Source organism: Gorilla gorilla, chromosome 1 (assembly GCF_029281585.2).
Source record: "Gorilla gorilla gorilla isolate KB3781 chromosome 1, NHGRI_mGorGor1-v2.1_pri, whole genome shotgun sequence".
Taxonomy (NCBI): Eukaryota; Metazoa; Chordata; class Mammalia; order Primates; family Hominidae; genus Gorilla; species Gorilla gorilla.
The window spans coordinates 223,105,806-223,125,398 of record NC_073224.2 but is presented as its reverse complement, the minus strand read 5'-3'; the positions used below and the strand labels follow the sequence as shown (position 1 = coordinate 223,125,398).

Genomic DNA, 19,593 nt, shown 5'->3' with positions numbered 1-19,593 from the left:
GGTGCCATTTTTACATCAAACACTGGTCTCAGAACTGTCATGGCACTGGCGGGTGTGTGATTTAGTATGTTAATGAGCATATAATGAGGGCCTAGGTAAAACCTCCATCAAATCCAGCACCATGTTGGGTCCACTCAGTCTTAGCCAGCTTGATCCACACCCTGGTTTTTCAGCGTCTTAACAGCCCATAGCCTCAAGTCATGTAAATCTGCTGCCTAGAATGTGTTATCCTGTGACCACCCTGTAGTATTGCTGTCTGAAATCTACTTGTAAATATTCAAATGGTCTTTGACTTGGGCATTCCAACTTTGCTTACTTCACAGTGTTTCCTGTGTAATATATAAGAAAAGATGATCCAGACATTTGTTAAACATCTCAAATAAGATGTATCCCAGGTATTTGTGTCAAATTTGGATTATTTTGGTTTCATCTTTGCAGAATATAAAAAACTAACATGAGGTAAGCACTAAGGTGTGGAGATGGCTGTGCAAGAGATGACAAAGTCCAGCACCACGCTTGAGAGTGTCCAATCATCTCTTCTGGGGCAGCATAGTTTTCTACAATACTGATTTCGGAAAAAAAACAACAAATCCAAAAAAAACAACCTACAAGATTCATGAATCTGGACAACTGTCTTTATAACATTACCAGTGATAAAACCAGTAAGGAAGGCTGGTTTGCAGTCATCTGAGCAGCCTCTTTACTTTCATAAATATGGTTTCTCTCTGATGTTAAACGGCTTCCAATTGCAAGCAGAATGCTGCATCACAAGGATAAGCATGTGAAGAGAACGGGTTTCTTTTGTAATCCTAAACATTCTAGTCTGCGAATTAAAAACCATTATTTGAAGAAGGATGCCCCGGCTCCATCTGGCCACCGAAAGGTTGCTCCTTAACACAGGCTAAGGACCAGCTTCTTTGGGAGAGAACAGACGCAGGGGCGGGAGGGAAAAAGGGAGAGGCAGACGTCACTTCCCCTTGGCGGCTCTGGCAGCAGATTGGTCGGTTGAGTGGCAGAAAGGCAGATGGGGACTGGGCAAGGCACTGTCGGTGACATCACGGAGAAGGCGACTTCTATGTAGATGAGGCAGCGCAGAGGCTGCTGCTTCGCCACTTGCTGCTTCGCCACGAAGGAGTTCCCGTGCGGTGGGAGCGGATTCAGGACCGCTGATCGGAAGTGAAAATCCCAGCTGTGTGTCAGGGCTGGAAAGGGCTCGGGAGTGCGCGGGGCAAGTGACCGTGTGTATAAAGAGTGAGGCGTATGAGGCTGTGGCGGGGCAGAGGCACAAGCTCTCATACTTACCTGGCAGGGGAGATACCATGATCACGAAGGTGGTTTTCCCAGGGCGAGGCTTATCCATTGCACTCCGGATGTGCTGACCCCTGCGATTTCCCCAAATGTGGGAAACTCGGCTGCATAATTTGTGGTAGTGGGGGACTGCGTTCGCGCTTTCCCCTGATTCTCCCTGGTTTCAAAAACAGACTGCATGCTAAGGGTTATGTCTTTTTTCCTGTTGGTTTGTGTTCTGGTTGGCGTTTTATGTGGTAATTCTACAGTGGAGAGTTGGGGAATAAGAAGTAACATGTCGCCTGCACGCCATAGGAGAAAAAGCAAGCATCAGCCGTATGGGCTTTGTAACACAAGTTAACTATCGTGAAGTCCGCTCAGCTGTTCCCTTTCTACCCTGGCTGCTTTTTGCAGGGATTGGTCTGTGGTCTCTAGTCTCTTGGGTTCTCACCCTGTGTGAAAATCTTCGTGTTTTTCCCTACCCCCCAGTCACCTCTTACACAGCCTCTGCTTCCAAGCGCAGCCCCCACAGGAGTTTGTAGGATTTCTGTGCTAGCGGGGACTGTGTTCTCACCTCATAGAGCCAGGTAGAAATTATGCAGATGGGCGCTGTTCTCTGGGAAGAAAGCAGGGCCTTTGGGGCTCTCAGTGTCCCCGTTGGGTTGTAGACATAACACGCTTACTTTGCATAGGGGAACGGCTCTGCCGGCCCCCAGGTGCCCTAGCGCATATTCATGGAGGCCCGCAGGTCAGAACCGCAGTCTCACCTGTCTTGGCGGAAATGCCCTGTGATCCTCCCTGAGATAGAAGGCGGGAAGTTTTATGAGGAGCCGGTCCAGTTTCCCTACTATCTCCTGCCGTTTATATATCTAGTCTTTCTTCAGACTTTAAGCGACTGCTTCATGTTTGATGTCTCACTCCCACATCCTATATCCATTGCCAGGCAACTTTCTAGATAGCACCCTGACCCATCCTTCCCACCCCCAAGAAGCCCTTTCCTATTTCCGGGGCCAGTGTCCTCCCCAGTCCCTCTTTCTTCAGACCCTCGCTTATCACCTTCATGGACAGAAAATATTTAGCTCTCTCTCAACCTGAGGTTTACACCTGACACGCGTCAGTGCCCTGGCAAATTCCTTAATACCCCTTCTCAAATAGCAGTGTAAATCATCTCTTCTTAACTCCCAGAGGTATCTAATTGGTTTTGTCCCTGCACTACATGAATACTAGTATTCCACTACAGAGGAAAACCCCAGGCCTAGCGATGGCGGTTCCGGGCATTGTGCCAGCCTCTCCCAGGGTATGTTTTCTGACCTCACCTACTTTTGATCAACTGAGATCAGGAGTTCAAGACCAGCCTGAGCAACATGGCAAAACTCCGTCTCTACTAAAAACACATTCACACGCACAATAATAATAATAATAATTGCCGGGCGCAGTGGTGTGTGTCTGTAATCCCAACTACTCGGGAGGCTGAGGGAGGAGAATCACTCGAACCCGGGAGATGGAGGTTATTGTGAGCCGAGATCGCGCCATTGCACAGCAGCCTGGGCAACAGAGTAAGATTCTGTCTCAAAAAAAGAAAAAAAATTAGTGCATCTGAGACATATTATTGGAGACAGTAGAATCCTGCATCCAACAGGCACTTGGTGCAGATCTGAACCCATTGAGCTATTGGCTCATGTTCCCTATGTTCTATTAAGTATCATAAGCAGAAATTGAGCTCTTTGGCTTTTACCCACTGAGTTTGGCTATAGGACAGGTCTCTCTCTCTCTCTCTCTCTCTCTCTCTCTCTCTCTCTCTCTCTTTCTCTCTCATTCTTTGCATCATTATTTTTTGCCATCAGTGTGGGGTTTTGGTTTTGAGGTTATGAAGTGAATTTCTGGGGACAATCTCTGTTGGATGGTGTTGACAAGGATCCAGTCCCTGTTTGGTGATACATGACAGCTAATCTGTTCTGTGAGTCTTCTTTATTGTCTATTTATTGTCCTGAGAATAATGGTATTTCCTGATATTTGAGACTGCAGCAATGATAAGTTGTTCAGATCTTGTCTTTCCAATGTTTGGTAAAAATTTTATAGGCCCAACTGTTGTCAATATCTGCAAGAGTGGCATCTCTGTTACAAGAGTGATCTTACTACTCAATGTCCCCCCTCCCACCCAACTTCGTTTCCTAGGGGCTCTTGGCTTTAACGAATTTACTGTATCTAAAAGACAACTTAGTACAGGAAGAAAACTAAATCTGTAGCATGTAAGGAGCCGTTTTATTTGATTGGTATATTCAGGTTTCTAACCAGCTGAAAAATTCAAATACATGCCCTTTAAGGATTAAGTTTAAACCTCACTACAAAGAGAGAAAAGATTTATATGATCACATAGAAGCAATGGAATCAGCAATATGAGTACTTTTCACAACGACACAAATCGAATTTAATAATCTCCAGAACATTAAGGAAGTTCAGCCCTTAATGAAAATGAATGAAAAGAAATTATTCACCCACTGTTACATGCCCTGGAAAGAGAATGCCCTGCCGGACTCAAAAGAGTATCACAATATTACTCAGATTTTCAGCAATGAAGGCCCTCCAAGGATCTAATGATGTTCATATTTTCAGTTTATTTCCTTCACTGATAAACATTGTTAATAGATACCATTGCCTCTGTTTTCACTTTAAGTGATGTTACTTAGCACAATTCGTTTCTTTAGAATGCACCCTAGTTTGGTGGAACGAATTTTCCTGCTTTATAAATATAGGATATTTTCTCATGAAACAAATTGGCGTACTCTTTCAGTGAAGTGAATAGACAAATTAGATCTCTAAAATTGTAAAGGAGTCACTGCCCCAATTATCTTAGGAACAATAATAATCACTTAGATAAAATTAAAATAAGAAAATTAAGCCAGGTATGGTGGCTCATGGCTACAGTCCCAGCACTTTAAGAGTTGGAGACCAGCCTGAGCAACACAGTGAAACCCCCGTCCCTACACATTTTTTAAGTATTAGCTAATTTTTTAAAGTTGGCCGGGCATGATAATGCATGACTGTAATCTCAGGCTGCAGTGAGCTACGATTGTGCCACTTCCCTCCAGCTTGAGTGACAGAATGAGACTCCCAACTCAAAAAATAAATAAATAAATAAATAAATAAATAAATAAATAAAATTAAGAATTTGTTGAAAATTGTTTTACTACAATGCTAGGCTGCATGTCTTGCACCTGTACTCCCAGCAACTCAACATGCTGAGGCGGAAGGATTGCTTTAGATCAGCGATTGGAGACCAGCCTGGGGAACAGGGCAAGACATCATCTCTAAAAAAATACAAGGAAAGCTGAGCCAGGAGGATTGCCTGAGCCCAGAAGTTCCAAGTTGGTCAGCTATGATTGCCCCGCTGCACTCTAGCCTGGATAACACAGCAAGACCCTGTGCCTTATTTTATAATTTATGTTTTTTTTTTACTGCTTATGCTTATTTATCTATTTATTTATTTTTGAGACAGAGTCTTGCTCTGTAGCCCAGGCTAGAGTGCAGTGGTGCCATCTCAGCTCACTACAAGCTCTGCGTCCCAGGTTGAAGCTATTTCCCTGCCTCAGCCTCCAGAGTAGCTGGGATTACAGGCGCACGCCACCACGCCCAGCTAATTTTTATATGTTTAGTAGAGACAGGGTTTCATCATGTTTGCCAGGCTAGTCTCAAACTCCTGACCTCAAGTGATGCACCTGTCTCGGCCTCCCAAAGTGCTGGGATTACAGGTGTGAGCCACCTCACCCAGGCTCCTTATGCTTGAAATGTGAGGTTTCATTAGGGAAAAATTTTCTTGTGGAATTTCTAACATGAAAAAATAATAGATTTAGCTGTAGATTAAATTAATGGTCCTGGTAGTTTGGTCCAATAAAATAAATGAAATGAAATTGATAACAGAGAGGAATCTTTGATGCCTTTGAACAATTTAAATAATGTAATATTTATTATATAAAGACATGAAAAAGTTCATTACATTATTATTTTATTTATTTATTTATTTATTTATTTATTTATTTATTTATTTTGAGATGTAGTCTCACTCTGTCGCCTAAGCTAGAGTGCAGTGGTGCAATCTCGGCTCACTGCAACCTCTGCTTCCCGGGTTCAAGCAATTCTCCTGTCTCAGCCTCCTGAGTAGCTGGGATTACAGGCGCACACCACCACACCTGGCTAATTTTTGCATTTTTAGTAGACACGGGGTTTCACCATGTTGGTCAGGCTGTCTTGAACTCCTGACCTCATGATCCTTCTGCTATGGCTTCCCAAAGCGCTGGGGTTACAGGCATGAGCCACTGCACCTGGCCCATTATATTATTTTTTAAAAATCAGTGTGACTCTTTTGACAAATTAGAATAGTTTAATAATCTTGGTTAGGCTGGGCATGGTGGCTCATGCCTGTAGTCCCAGCACTTTGGGAGCCCGAGGTCAGGAGTTTGAGACCAGCCTGGCCAACATGGTGAAACCCTGTCTCTACTAAAAATACAAAAATTAGCCGGGCATGGTGGGGGGCTCCTGTAATCCCAGCTACTCAGAAGGCTGAGGCAGGAGAATTGCTTGAACTCAGGAGGCAGAGGTCGCAGTGAGCCAAGATCACACCATTGCACTCCAGCCTGGGGGGGCGACAGAGTGAGACTCTGTCTCAAAAAAATAATAAATAAATAAAAATAAAGTATAAAAAATTAAAATTATGTGTTCAAATACATTCAATATATGGCAATGAAAAGAAGGCCTAGCATGACTGTCTGCATTTTGCTCCTAACCCTTCCTACCCTGTGGTGACATCTTCCAGGCTAACTGCTTTTTCTTCTTTCTGCACATAGGCCAAGCTATCTATGGGAGGGATTTAGCTTACAGTTTAACTTTAAAGCACAGATGATAATAATCCCTTCCCCAAACTAACCCCTGAGAAGATAGAGAGGTTGTATACACAAGTAACAGTGTTATGCTGAAGATTTATAAGAGCAGTGTGACCTGACAAAGGATGAACAATTTTCACCATCCCCTTGGGCTCTCACTGCAGCCCATGTCTGTCATTGTCAGACCTCTTCACCTCAAGCACCTCCTTCTTCCTCCCTTCCCTAACGTACAAGGAGCCTGAAAATCGTATTAATTTAAGATGGTTCTTTAGGATACTAGTTCACCATCTGTTCAGTTTGGTGGCTCTCTGGAATAAAGTCACCTTCCCTGCCCCTGCACCTCAACCCTCGACTTCTTGGCTGTCATGCAGCAAGCAGTGAGTGCAGTAGGCGGAGATCACACCACTGCACTCCAGTCTGGGTGACCCTGTCTCAAAAAAAAAAAAAAGAGAGAGAGAGAGAAAAATTTGGTTTTAGAACTAGACAAATTAAATGGGACACTTACTTCCAATGAGACCTAGAAATGTCTAAATTTCTAAAATTTCTAAAAGAACTGAGAAAATTGCCTCCATTGAGGAAGTAAGCTGAAGGAGGTAAACTGTCATGTTTTCTGAATTGAGAAACATGGAGGAGGCTTTGTCTCTTTCACCTCCAGCTGCTCCTTCTCCTCCTGCCCCTGCACCTGCACAGTCTTTCTTACCTGAGCCTTCCTGTCCTGCCTTGCCTCTTCTTCCATCACCATCACCTGAGGAAAGTCCCCAGGGATCTGGTCCCTTCCCTGAAACTTCTGTTCTGACAGCCCCTTTCAAGGTAAAACCCAAACCCACAGGAAGAGGGGAGCCTACCGTTGTGTATACCACTTCACCAAAACGTGAATTAAGAATATTATAAAGGACTTCCCTGATCTAAACTTAAATACCTTTCACTCTTCTGTTTCTAAAGCAGGCTCCAAGATCCTGTAGGCTTTGGCAGAAAATTTGACTTAACTGTTGAAATCTTTGAGCCCAAATATTCTGATCTTTATCAATTAATTCACATGCTGGTGAAGAAGGGAAGGCCACTAACTGGTTGCAAAAGGTAAATTGGAAGGATTTTCCAAAAGGGACTGAAGCAGAACATGAAAGGCTCACATTTTCAACAAATATCTCCAAGTTGCCATTCCCCAGGTCCTTCCTAAAAATATAGATTGGAGGATAATTCAGCATTGTACTAAAAAGCCAGACAAATCTGTCTTTGCTTAACTAAAATGGTTTGAGAGCCAGGTGTGGTAGTTCATGCCTGTAATCCCAGCACTTTGGGAGGCTGAGGCGGGTGAATCACTTGAGGTCAGGAGTTCGAGACCAGCCTGCCAACATGGTGGAACTCTGTCTCCACTAAAAATACAAAAATTAGCCAGGTGGCTACTCAGGAGGCTGAAGCAAAAGAATTCCTTGAACCCAGGAGGTGGAGGTTGCAGTGAGCTGAGATTCTGCCACTGCAATACAGCCTGGGAGACAGAGCGAGACTGTCTCACAAAGAAAAAAATAAAAAGAAAAAAGAAAAATAGAAAAAAAATAGCAGGGTAGTAGAAATATAATGCACACAAGAATGATAATCATGAAGACAATCTGATTCTAGAAGAGTAAGGGAACCTATTCCATTAGAGAGCCAACTGAAAACATCAAATCCCAGTTCACACCCCAGGGTGTGGGGTCACGTGCCTGTAGTCCCAGCTACTCGGGAGGATTAGTAAGGAGGTTTGCTTGAATTCATGAGGTCAAGGCAGGAGTAAACCCTGATCATGCCACTGCACTCCAGCCTGAGTGACAGTGAGACCTTGTCTCAAAAACAAGCAAACAAACAAACAAACAACAACCCACAAAACCAAACAACAACAAATTGCCACCTCACTCTGAAATGACAGTGGCAAACATCACTCTGCTATTGGAAAATTAAAAGAGAAACACTCCCTCTTGCTATCAACCTGGCCTCTTGCTCTAACTTGTCTGACTCATGGTTTAAAATGCCCAAAAGCTGATGTACTCAAGTTATAATACACTTACCTATTCTGCACCAGCATTTATTTTTGTCTGAAGGAGATCACCATCCATGGTCCTATACATGTCTAACAGCATGGAATGATGAAGGGCAGTGTCTTTTAGGATATTTGGTTATATCTATATATAGGGCTCTGAAGAAACCCAACATTGGGCGAGTTCCTTCAAACTTTTCACTAGGCATGACCACTGCTCTATTTTAGATAGAGATTCTGTGGGGCAAAACCTGAGAATTATCTGCCTGACTATCAAGAAGATAGCTCCTTGCAGTTTTTGGGGGAGAACACTTTTGCTTCAAGGGAGTGTTTCCTCCCAGGATTAGAAATCTTTCTGTAACCTCAGGAAACATTGCTGATGAAAACCAGGCATGGTGTGCTGCACAACTTGTAGTAATAAGGCAGAAGTTAAAAGGAAAAGGCAAGTTTTCCTGTACTTGGCTGACTCCAAGACCTGCCATAGATAGAGCCCTAGCAGATCCCTGGTAACACGATCTGAAAAGTCAGAGCCCCGTGGAATGAGTTCCGGAGACTCTCTCAACACAATCAGCCCCTAGCAAAGATAAGAGGAAAAAACAACAAATGCCTTTACTACCTTCTCTTTCCCCCTTTCCATTTCTAATTATTCAAGTTTTGCTAAGTTCCTGATTTCCCTTCAGTGCAGCTGCAAGGTCACCAGCTATACTTGCATTGCAAGACCTGTGACAGTTTCATTAGCTGCCTTTCTTCTGCTTCTATAAGCCCTCTTGCCTGCCCCTAAGTTTCATGCCATCAAATTCCTTAGCTTAGAGATGTGCATTAGCTTAGAGATGTGGATCTCAAAGTGGCTCTCAGAGCAACAGCATCAGGGTCACCTGGGAACGTGTTAGAAATGCAGATTCTCAGGTACCATCCCACATTTAATGAATCAGAAACTCAGAGTAGAGACCAGCAATTTGTTTGAACAAGTCCTTCAGGGATTCTGATACAGCTGATGTTTGAGAAACACTAGCTTTTGGTAAACGTAAGAGGGTCACGTTAGTATTTTTAAATCATTGAAAGTTGGTTTGTTTTGTTTTTTCTTAAGTGGGACTCATTTGTACTTCAATACACAGAATGGATATTTAGAGGAAGTCGTTTTTGACCTAACACAGATGAGCACTTCCAATTGAATAGCGCTTTCTGATAATGGGGCTGCCCCCTACAAGTGAATAACTGGGTTTCTCTAGGCTGGAGCTGCAGACAGGTCACTATGTGTATGGAGGATTGTATTAATATGATCGTGGCTCTTTATAGCTCTGCATTACCAATATTCTGTTTTAAAGTCTCTCCTCAATATCCAATGTCTCTGTGTTAATGATGGTAAGGACTGGGTAACAGTAACAATCATCCTGTTGTTGACAACAGATGATAAGTGAAAGCCCAACTTTACACTCTGTATAATCTTACACCAATGCCTCATTCCTCGTCTAATTTTTTTTTTACATGTTAACACATGACCTTGGCATTACTAAGTAAGAAGCCCTCTCACTTAGAACCTGATGCAGTATGATAAAAGTTATTTTGAGAACAATCAGGAGCTCTAGTTTTCAATTCTGCTTCTCTTCTCAAGTAGTTCTATGCCTTAGTTTCTTCTTTGTAAATTTAAATGGTTGGAACCGAGGATCTGTGAAGTGTGATTCAAGGTGAAATTGTATGTACCCCACACTGAGTTTCTCTGCTATACCCCTAACCCATTCAACAATCACACCACCAGTTTTCAGGACTCACAGTAGGATAGCCATCTATCATTTGTTAATAGGTGTGCTCTTTCATCCAAACAAGAAACTCATGATTTCTGCAGTTTTTTATTCTAGCCAGGTTCTAGGTGCTGGCCTGGAACTATAAAACGAACATTTCACAAAAAGTCATGACAATATACAAGGGAAAGACGATTTCTTTGAATATCCATAATCTCAATATGGAGTCTGGCTGTGGATGGCCAAGAGATAGTTTCCTTAACTGGAAAAAGTTTTTAAATGAGGCATGGTGGACGATATATCTTTGCATCATTACAAAGAAGAAAAAAGAGAAATCTCACAACTGAAAAAAGTGAAATCCACTTTATTTAATGCGGACCTCTGTCTCTGGTGTGCAGGTCCTCTGTGTCCAAAGCAGATCTTATCGCTTTTCCTCAAATGGGAACTTGTTCACTTTTAGACTTTGTTATTGTTCATTTTGGGCTTACCTTTGGTTTTTTCCTGTGCTCTTAAAAGGGTGCAAATCAAAATCTGAGTATGATAATCCACTTATCATATGACTAATTACTTCAGTACAAGGAGTTCCTGCCTGTCTGTCCAATATTAATCTTACTATGTCCCAATGTCACATTGGCTTCTTTTCCTTCTCGGTGGCAGCATTTGGAGCTTTTACTTAATTTAGGGTCAATTTCGACCTCTGAATTTTCCACCCCTCCCCCACAGCTGTGGCTGGGTCATGTTGTTTTCTTTTATCTCTATAAATATTGTGACTTGTAATTGTCACTTATAAATTCATTCTGGCTATACTGAATCATTCCCCAATTATCCAAGTCATCCAAATATTCGATGTGCATTTCCACAAATCATGTAGTGGCGCCCTGATAGGGGATGGTTTGTAGAATTAATTATATGCTTTACGTCTCCATTCAGGTCACCAATACATTAAACAGAGCAGGGCCCTGAACAGCTTATATGGATCAACGATTGACAGAGCTGATGGGGTTGCTGCAAAGCCACTGACTTTTGCTATTCCCCATAACAAAGTATGTTCAAATCTAGGTCACAGGTTTGTGGTAGGGTTGATTCACAGTATACATGTGCAATGGTGTTCAGTAGCATAGCAGCTGAGGTTGTGAAGACATGTGCACCCAGGTCAAAGAAGAAAGATCCTTAGACAAAGCCGCTCAATTCCCAGACACCCAATCTTCCTTGGGCTTTGTGAACCTGAGATTTGACAGGCTCTTGGGAATGCCTGTCTCTAAGACTCTGTTGGCAGGCCTAATCAGGCTGGTGGCCATCTCCATATGTGCCCCCCCAGCATTTGTGACAAAATAAAGGAAGGGGGACCCAATAAAGCTACTTCTGAAAGCTTATGATCCCACCCCTCATTTAAACTATGTGATGTTGTCATTCTATATAAACTCTTTCCAAGTAACTTAACTAAAACACACTTTGCCAGTAGTCTTGAGTGTGGGCACAGCATTATTCTTTTCTAGGCCTTAAGGGTTCCTTCTGCTTAAAAATAATGTCTAATTTTCATGAAGCTTACCCATTATTAAAGTGCCTTCTGAATATATGTTATCTTGTTCTATTGGTTTCAATATACCTATTTTCTTTAAAAAGAAAAAATTATGAACCATGAGTGTTAACACCAGAAAAACCTTAAGGTACATCTGATCTAATTTCCCACTTTAAAGTGAGAAAATCAAACAGTGCCTAGGGGTCTGATTTTTCCCCAGGCTAATTCGGGTTTTCATATTTCCATCTCAAAGTGGACTTTCTTTGGCTAACTTTAAGTTTTAAACGTAAAGGCCTGAAAAGGAACTCAGGATCTAGCTTTTTCATTAGTTTTGATCATGTATGAAAGCAAATATTTCTTTCCCCCAGATGAAACCCCCGGGCTTCCAGTATTTGTAGTGATAGTGTGAATCCATTAGGTCTATTTTTAATTATATCTCTCTTATTGGTTATTTTTTCACATTTCCTAACTCATTTGTGATATTGCTTCCATATAATTCAACTTTTTGTGCGCTGGGTTCCCATTTGCCCCACAAAGGCCTATGTGCAAATCTGATATCCTGTTTGAATGACATTGTTTTGTTTTTACCTTATTGCTTCCTATCTTTCACAACAATGTAGTCAGTTCTCAACATTAAGGCATTAAAAATTAGCTTTTCTCAAATGCTCAGCATCATTAATCATTAGGGAAATGCAAATTAAAACCATAATGAATATCATCTCACACCTGTTAGAGTGGCATTTATCAAAAAGGTGAATGATGTGTTAGACATAATGCAGAGAAAAGGGAACACACACATTGTGAATAAGTATGTAAATTAGTACAGCTGGTGTGGAAAACAGTATGGAGTTTCCTCAAAAAACTAAAAATAGAATCTACGCTATGATCCAGGAACCCTATTTCTGGGTACATATCCAAGAGAAGCTTCAGAGAATGCTTTGTTGGGTTTTCTGGAACCCGGCAGGGCTCAGGTGTGTGGGGATGCGCTCTGTGAGCCTGTGTTTCCTCCGCCCTGAGGGCTCCTCCCGCTCCTGTAGGAAAAGGCGGTGCCCCTTTTGTCTTGTCCATGTGGGACTCCAAAGGGTCCAGACGCGACAGAAAGGCGGCAAATCCTCTCAGAGTGGGCAAGGGAGGAGATAGAATATGGGAATGGGGCAGTAGAGGGGTGGGATTTCATGAAATTTCCTGATTCAAGGCTATCATGAAGTAGGCCTCTTTGGGAGCTCGGCCCTCCAGTCACTGGTGAGGGTAACATCCCACCAGTCTCTGGTGAGGTCCAGTCGCCTCCGCCTACTGCATTGAAAGCCAAAAGCAGAACTAGGCCAGCACTGCGGCCTGGAGTCCAGTGACCCAGCGGTCTGCATATTCCCCAGGGTGGAAGCACTCGGACTTCAGGTTTGATGGCAATGCGGTCACCACTGCAATAAGAAAAGCAACTAGGGAAAATGGCACCTTCTTCTCCAAACTTTTGAGACACTCTTGCTCTGTGGTCCAGGCTGGAGTGCAGTGGCGCGATTTCGGCTCACTGCGACCTCTGCCTCCCTGGTTCAGGCGATTCTCCTGCCTCGGCCTCCCAGGAAGCTAATTTTTGGCATTGCGAGAGAGAGGGAAGGCGGTGGGGGGAGAAAGAGATTGATTTTAATGTCTTCAAGCAAAAAGAGACTCTTTCTGCCTGTTGGCCATCTGCTGCCACGTGAACGTGAAAATCCATCGAGACGCTTTCTGTGAAAACCGCCTTTATCTCTTTGTCCCTCTTAGGTTAAAATCCGCACTCCAAAACCTTATTGAACAGAAAAATTACAAAAAGCACATGTAAGACGTTTCAGTTTTGTAAAGGGTAAAATGAAACTGCCCTTCAAGAAGAATCAGAAGACCGACGAGGGAGAGAGGAGCGATCGTGAAATCTAAGTGGGCTGCCCCCGAGTCTTCCAGGGTTTTGTACTCGGTGGCTTGGCCTGAGCTGGTGTGCCCGCATTTTCAAACAGCCAAGTGCCCTGAGACACAGCCTTTGCTACGGTACCTGCTAAAATTTGCAAGTGTGACTAACTATTACTTAAATTGAGTGGGGCAGACTAAGAGACAGCAGCAGTGAAGGATGCCCTTTGGGAGAAAGACGTCGAGGCGCTGAGGCCAAAGGGTCCGTGAGGAAAGAGCCCGCAGCTCGCGCCCCTCGGCCTGCGGAAGGGAGGGCAAGGAGGGTCCTACGCTTCCTGGGAGGACGCGAAGAGCCAAGAGCTCTGACAGCCGGCGCCGGGAAAAGGCCCCGAGGCGGGGTCCGCATCCCTGGAAGGGCGGCGTCCACACTCCTGCGAGGCACGGGGCGCCCGGGGCTCGGAAGCTCAAAGCCCGCCGGCTTCTGCAGCTTCTGGGAGCCAAGAGTGTCAGCCGGGAGGATCCCGCACACGGCGCTTAGTTCTGGAACTGGAAACCCTGGGGAGGATGCGGGATCCCAAAGCCCGGGTGTGGGTCCCCATAGTCTTCGTGTTGGGAGTAGGTGCGGAACGCTAAGCCTGGGCCTATTGGGAGCCATAGTCTTCTTGATGGCTGGTGCTTATTGGGCTTTTTTCAGTCGAATTTCAAAATGCAGTTGAATTTATTACTTTGGAAACGATAATAGAAATGGCTGATCTAAGATTTTCGTGATTATGTTTTGCCTTTTCCAGTGTATGTGCAGTTTCTGTAGTATAGTGGTTATCATGTTTGCCTCACATGTGAAAGACCCTTGGCTCGAGACTGGAGGGAAACATGGACTTTTGGTTTTTCTTTTTGTCCCTAAATTTAGTGAGTTTAATGGAGGTTGGGAAACAAACAGAAAAGTAGTTGAACCTGTGGCTACACTTTAGACCTCCTCAATCTAGACAGATTGTTGACCAGGCTACAGTTTCCACTGGTCTGCCAGCAAGAGGCCTGCTTAATATTAGCTTTGGTTCCAGAAATTCCTTAAGAGTCTCTTCATTCTCTTCTGTCGCCTGAATTTTCACAGGCTGACACTGAAAGTGGATGACATCTTAGTGCATTTCCTAAGTGTCCCGCTTGGCTTCGCTTTACTCTGATAAGTTGCAGACCTGGCTCATTTGCGAGACAAAAACAAAATATTTTTTTAAAAGGTTCTAAATCTGCATCTGGAAGTCATAGAGTCAATATTCCTAAATCACATGAATAATGTATATACATTTGCATGCATACCCCTTCCCCAAATAATCCTCAGAAAACCGGTTAAGTTTTAGCATCTGTGACTCTGAGATGCATATGAGGCCTTTGTAAATTTAGAAGTTAAGAGTAGAAAGTACAGGTTTGTATTTTAGAAGGAGATTTGGGAATAAATGTAGCTCTGGTTGATATAGATCATATGTTAAGGTTTGTTGGCCAGAGCTGGTGTGTGTCTTGGGTGTTGGGCAAAGAACAGAGAACAGCCAAAGCTCTGCGAGGTCAATGTGAAGGGTGATTTCCTTGGTGGGCTCAAGTTTATGACACAGCCTGGACCTAGCTTGGCTTCTCAGCTAGAGAAGAAACATGATTCCATGTCACAGCTCCTGTCTTTGAAAAAGTCATAATGACTCCCAGACCCAACATGTGGAGAAAACTCTGGATTTGTCTCTTCAGTTGAATGGCTCCATTGAAAATGAGGAAAGAAACCTCTCTACTATTTGAACTTCATCAAAAGACTAATATGTTAATATTTTGACCATCAATATTTCCTTAAACTAGTCTACTCCTTTCATAGCTGATACATCAAAGCATATTAACTTAGGAAATGGGATTCTCCCAAACAATGAAACATTGACATCAAGGGTTCTTCATCTTTTCATATCACATTTCCTTCAAATGCTTTATACATCTTCAAGCAGACAAATAATAGTATTATAATGATTACGAGACCGATCATTACTCTTTTGCCAAAAAAACCAGCGACAAAAGACTAACTTAGTGGACCAACCTTTGTTTCTTCATTATCTGTACATTGATTCTGTCCTTTTATTTCCTCTATCTTCTAATTCTGCTTCTGCTTCTTATTTCCTCCCTGGATTTGAACTTTATTTACCTAAACTACCAGTTAGGTTACTTTCTCAGAACCTCTAAGGCAGCAGTTTGAGATTGACAATGGAAGATTTAAGATTAGAAAAAAGAAACATGAATGAATTTCTGATGTTATATTATAGGGGTTTATAATGCAGGTTGAAAGACCTTTTTCAGAGTTAAGAGTTTGATCCACCAAATGAGCTATTTTGATATTTATAACTTTGTCTAGTAAAAGTTTCCTATAAAAACATTTGGTTTGGATGTCTTTGTTAGCTTTTAGTCGACACTTGAAAAAGGCGCTTGGAAGTTTCTAAGTCTTTTTGGATACTCTTTTCTGTTATCCTCCAGGGGGTTGCTGTGGAGAGGCATTGGTGGTTCAGTGGTAGAATTCTCGCCTCCCACGCGGGAGACCCGGGTTCAATTCCCGGCCAATGCAGTAGGGACTTTTTTTTCACTTCATTATGGCCCTTTACCCGTCTTTTACGCTGCAAAATTATACTGCAAAACCTAATAGTGCATTTAGGGGCTTGGCCACCACAAGCTAAAGTGACAACATTACTCACGAAAGTAGCGGCAAGAGACTTTCAGGACACTAACCCAGGACCCATGCAATTGTTGGACGCAAACAGCTTAGCAAAGTGGCAAGCGCGAAGTGTTTCCGGTGAGTCACTGCAGTTTTGATATTGGTACCTGTTACTTTCATCTATTCACGGGGCGGATCCCTGCAAACCCGAAGAATCATCAGGTTCCTGATTCGCGTGCTGCACCTTGGGCTTACTGCTCAGCCACTGTAGAGAGGATCAAGAAATGACGCTCTTGGAAGGAGAGAAGCTGCGGGCAGGACAGTCACGTCAGAGGTCCAAGAGGCTTCAGCGGCCCAAAGAAAGGGAAGGTGTGTGGGGAAGAATCTGCGTGGAGATGAGGGGAGCGGCGGAGACTGGTCCTTGCGCAGAGGTGGCCAGTGGACCCTCAGGGCTGTACCTCAGACACCGTGAACCGAATTTGCTCACATCGTCAGCGACCGCGGCCTCCGCGTGCTTTGTGGGCCCATCGGTGTTCCCCGAGAGATTTCGTGTGTCTGGCGATGTGTGTCAACAGGTGTTGGCCTGAAATTTGGCCGGGAACGTTGGCTCACGCCAGTAATCCCAGCACTTTGTGAGGCCAAGGCGGATGGATCGCTTGAGGTCAAGAGTTCAAGACCAGCCTGGCTAACATGGAAAAATCCCGTCTCTACTAAAAATACAAAAATTAGTCGAATGTGGTGGCATGCACCTGCTATTCCAGCTACTTGGGAGGCTGAGGCAGGAGAATCGCTTGAACCCAGGAGGCGGAGGTTGCAGTGAGCCAAGATCGCGCTACTGCACTCCAGCCTGGGCGACAGAGCGAGACTCCGTCAAAAAAAAAAAAAAAAAAAAAAAGCAGCGAAAGAAGGCAGAGATGTCAATGGGACAAAGAGACCTCCCAGGAGGCTTGTTGTAGAGGCAGTGGCTGGATCCTGAGAGATGAGATTTTTTTAAATTATGTAGCAGAATGGGGAGAGAGAGGGAGAAGCGCATGAAAGACAGAAAAGCACGAAAATCTGCGGCGTCCAAGAATAAAGCAGATAAAATAGTGTGAGTGTTTTTACATTCAAAAAAATAGAAGAAGTGCAATGGCTGTCAGCAGGCTTTGTGGTCGTGTAGTGGTTAATACTTGTAGTTGTGGTTGCGCAACCTCGGTTCTAATCTGAGTCACAGTAGTGTTTTCTATCCTGCAATTGTGGCTAATAGACCTGTCGTTTGCTTTGCCTTTAATCCTAGCAACCTCCAGAGAGCAGAGTAAACCTCTGGCCCCGAAGGGCGTCAGCTTCTGGAGTTTAGCCCACAGCGCAGAAGCTAGGGGGCGGCCTGGCCAATAGGAAAACTTGGACGTGCTCTTTGTCTCACAATTGAGCAGGAAAAATTCCCGTAGGTGAAGATGCCGCCTCTCAAGGGCCCTTTGTCTGTAGCTTCCACTGATGAAATCATGCGGTTATAGTCTTTTTCGGTAGAGAAAAGGGCTGTATCAGTGGAATTTTTTAAAAACACAAAACGAGAACGAGTTTTTCATGAGTTGACAATAAAATCTAAACTAGTTGTCATGGTCTGCACCGGCTTGCCTCCATTCCCCATCTGCTAATTTTTATGAGAATAGTAAATTATTCCTATTATTATTGTTTTTGAGATGTAGTCTTGTTCTGTCACCTAGGCTGGAGTGCCGTGGCTCAATCTCGGCTCACTGCAACCTGTGTCTCCGAAGTCCAAGCAATGAGAACAGTAAAGAAACTACAGTTCACATAAAGTGCACAAATCTTTAGTGCAATTTGTTTAGTTTTGATCAATGTTATCACCACCCAGCTCAAGTTATAGAAAATTGCCATCATCTGAGAAAGGCCTGTTAGAGCCCCTGTCCAGGTGATTCCCACCCTGTGTCCTCTTAGTTTATCACTATTCTGATGTCTATTCCCATAGGTTACAATTGCCTGTTCTTAAAGTTCACATGAATGAATGTACATATGTTTTGTGTCTGGCCTTTTTTCTCCAGTTACATTCATTATACTCATGAGATATATCCATGTAGTTTCATAGATCACTTCTCAATTTTGGGGTTATTGAATTCTTGGGCTGAATATTCTTATAACAGTCTTTGTGTGCACTTGAGATTCACGGAAGTCCTTCAATTGCTGGGTCATGACCTGAGTATAAGTTTAATATCAGTATAAATTGCCAGCCTTCTAGAATGTTTTTTCGCTAGCGATGACAGTTGAAGTGGCACCAAATTCTTGTCAGCATTTGGTGTACTAACTTTGTTAAATGTAGCTATGCTCTCAGACCAGGCTGGCCAACATGGCAAAACCCTGTCTATACTCAAAATACAAAAATTAGCTGGGCTTGGTGGCATGCAACTGTAGTCCCAGCTACTCAGGAGGGGGATGTTGCAGTGAGTCAAGATCGCACCACTGGACTCCAGCTTGGGTGACAGAATGAGACCCTGTCTCAGAAAAAAAAAAAAAAGTAGCCATACACTGGTGAGTGGTTAGTGCTATCTCAGTGTGGAATTAATTTGTATTTGCCTAATGAGCAATCCTATGAAGCATATTTTCTTATTGCTTCCAGCATATAACAAACTCTCCTTTGCAAAGGCCTATTTGAATATTTTGCCCTATTATATTTGGCTTAGCTCTATATTACTGTTTTACAAAATTCTCTTATATATTCAAGAATTGAGTCTTGTTTTGACCTTTTTTAAATTATACTTTAAGTTTTAAGGTACATGTGCACAACGTGCAGGTTTGTTACATATGTATACATGTGCCATGTTGGTGTGCTGCACCCATTAACTCGTCATTTACATTAGGTATATCTCCTGATGCTATCCCTCCCCCCTCCCCCCACCCCACAACAGTCCCCGGTGTGTGATGTTCCCCTTCCTGTGTCCAAGTGTTCTCATTGTTCAATTCCCACCTATGAGTGAGAACATGCGCTGTTTGGTTTTTTTGTCCTTGCGATAGTTTGCTGAGAATGATGGTTTCCAGCTTCATCCCTGTCCCTACAAAGGACATGAACTCATCATTTTTTATGGCTGCATAGTATTCCATGGTGTATATGTGCCACATTTTCTTAATCCAGTCTATCATTGTGGGACATTTGGGTTGGTTCCAAGTCTACACTATTGTGAATAGTGCCACAATAAACTTATGTGTGCATGTGTCCTTATAGCAGCATGATTTATAATCCTTTGGGTATATACCCAGTAATGGGATGGCTGGGTCAAATTGTATTTCTAGTTCTAGATCCCTGAGGAATCACCATACTGACTTCCACCATGGTTGAACTAGTTTACAGTCCCACCAACAGTGGAAAAGTGTTCCTATTTCTCCACATCCTCCCCAACACCTGTTGCTTCCTGACTTTTTAAGGATCGCCATTCTAACAGGTGTGAGATGGTATCTCACTGTGGTTTGGATTTGCATTTCCCTGATGGCCACTGATGATGAGGATTTTTTCATGTATCTTTTGGCTGCATAAATGTCTTCTGAGAAGTGTCTGTTCATATCCTTCGCCCACTTGTTGATGGGGTTGTTTGTTGTTTTCTTGTAAATTTGTTTGAGTTCTTTGTAGA

General features: G+C 43.3%; 2 non-coding genes across 2 annotated transcripts; both read left to right on the top strand.

Moving 5' to 3' along the window:
• Positions 1-1,294: 1,294 nt before the first annotated feature.
• On the top strand, positions 1,295-1,458 carry LOC115933328 (U1 spliceosomal RNA). The gene has a single exon (XR_004069201.2). It is a non-coding gene; the product is annotated as a U1 spliceosomal RNA (small nuclear RNA).
• A 14,360-nt stretch (positions 1,459-15,818) lies between these two features.
• Positions 15,819-15,889, top strand: TRNAG-CCC (transfer RNA glycine (anticodon CCC)). The gene has a single exon. It is a non-coding gene; the product is annotated as a tRNA-Gly (tRNA).
• The last annotated feature ends 3,704 nt before the right edge of the window (positions 15,890-19,593 follow it).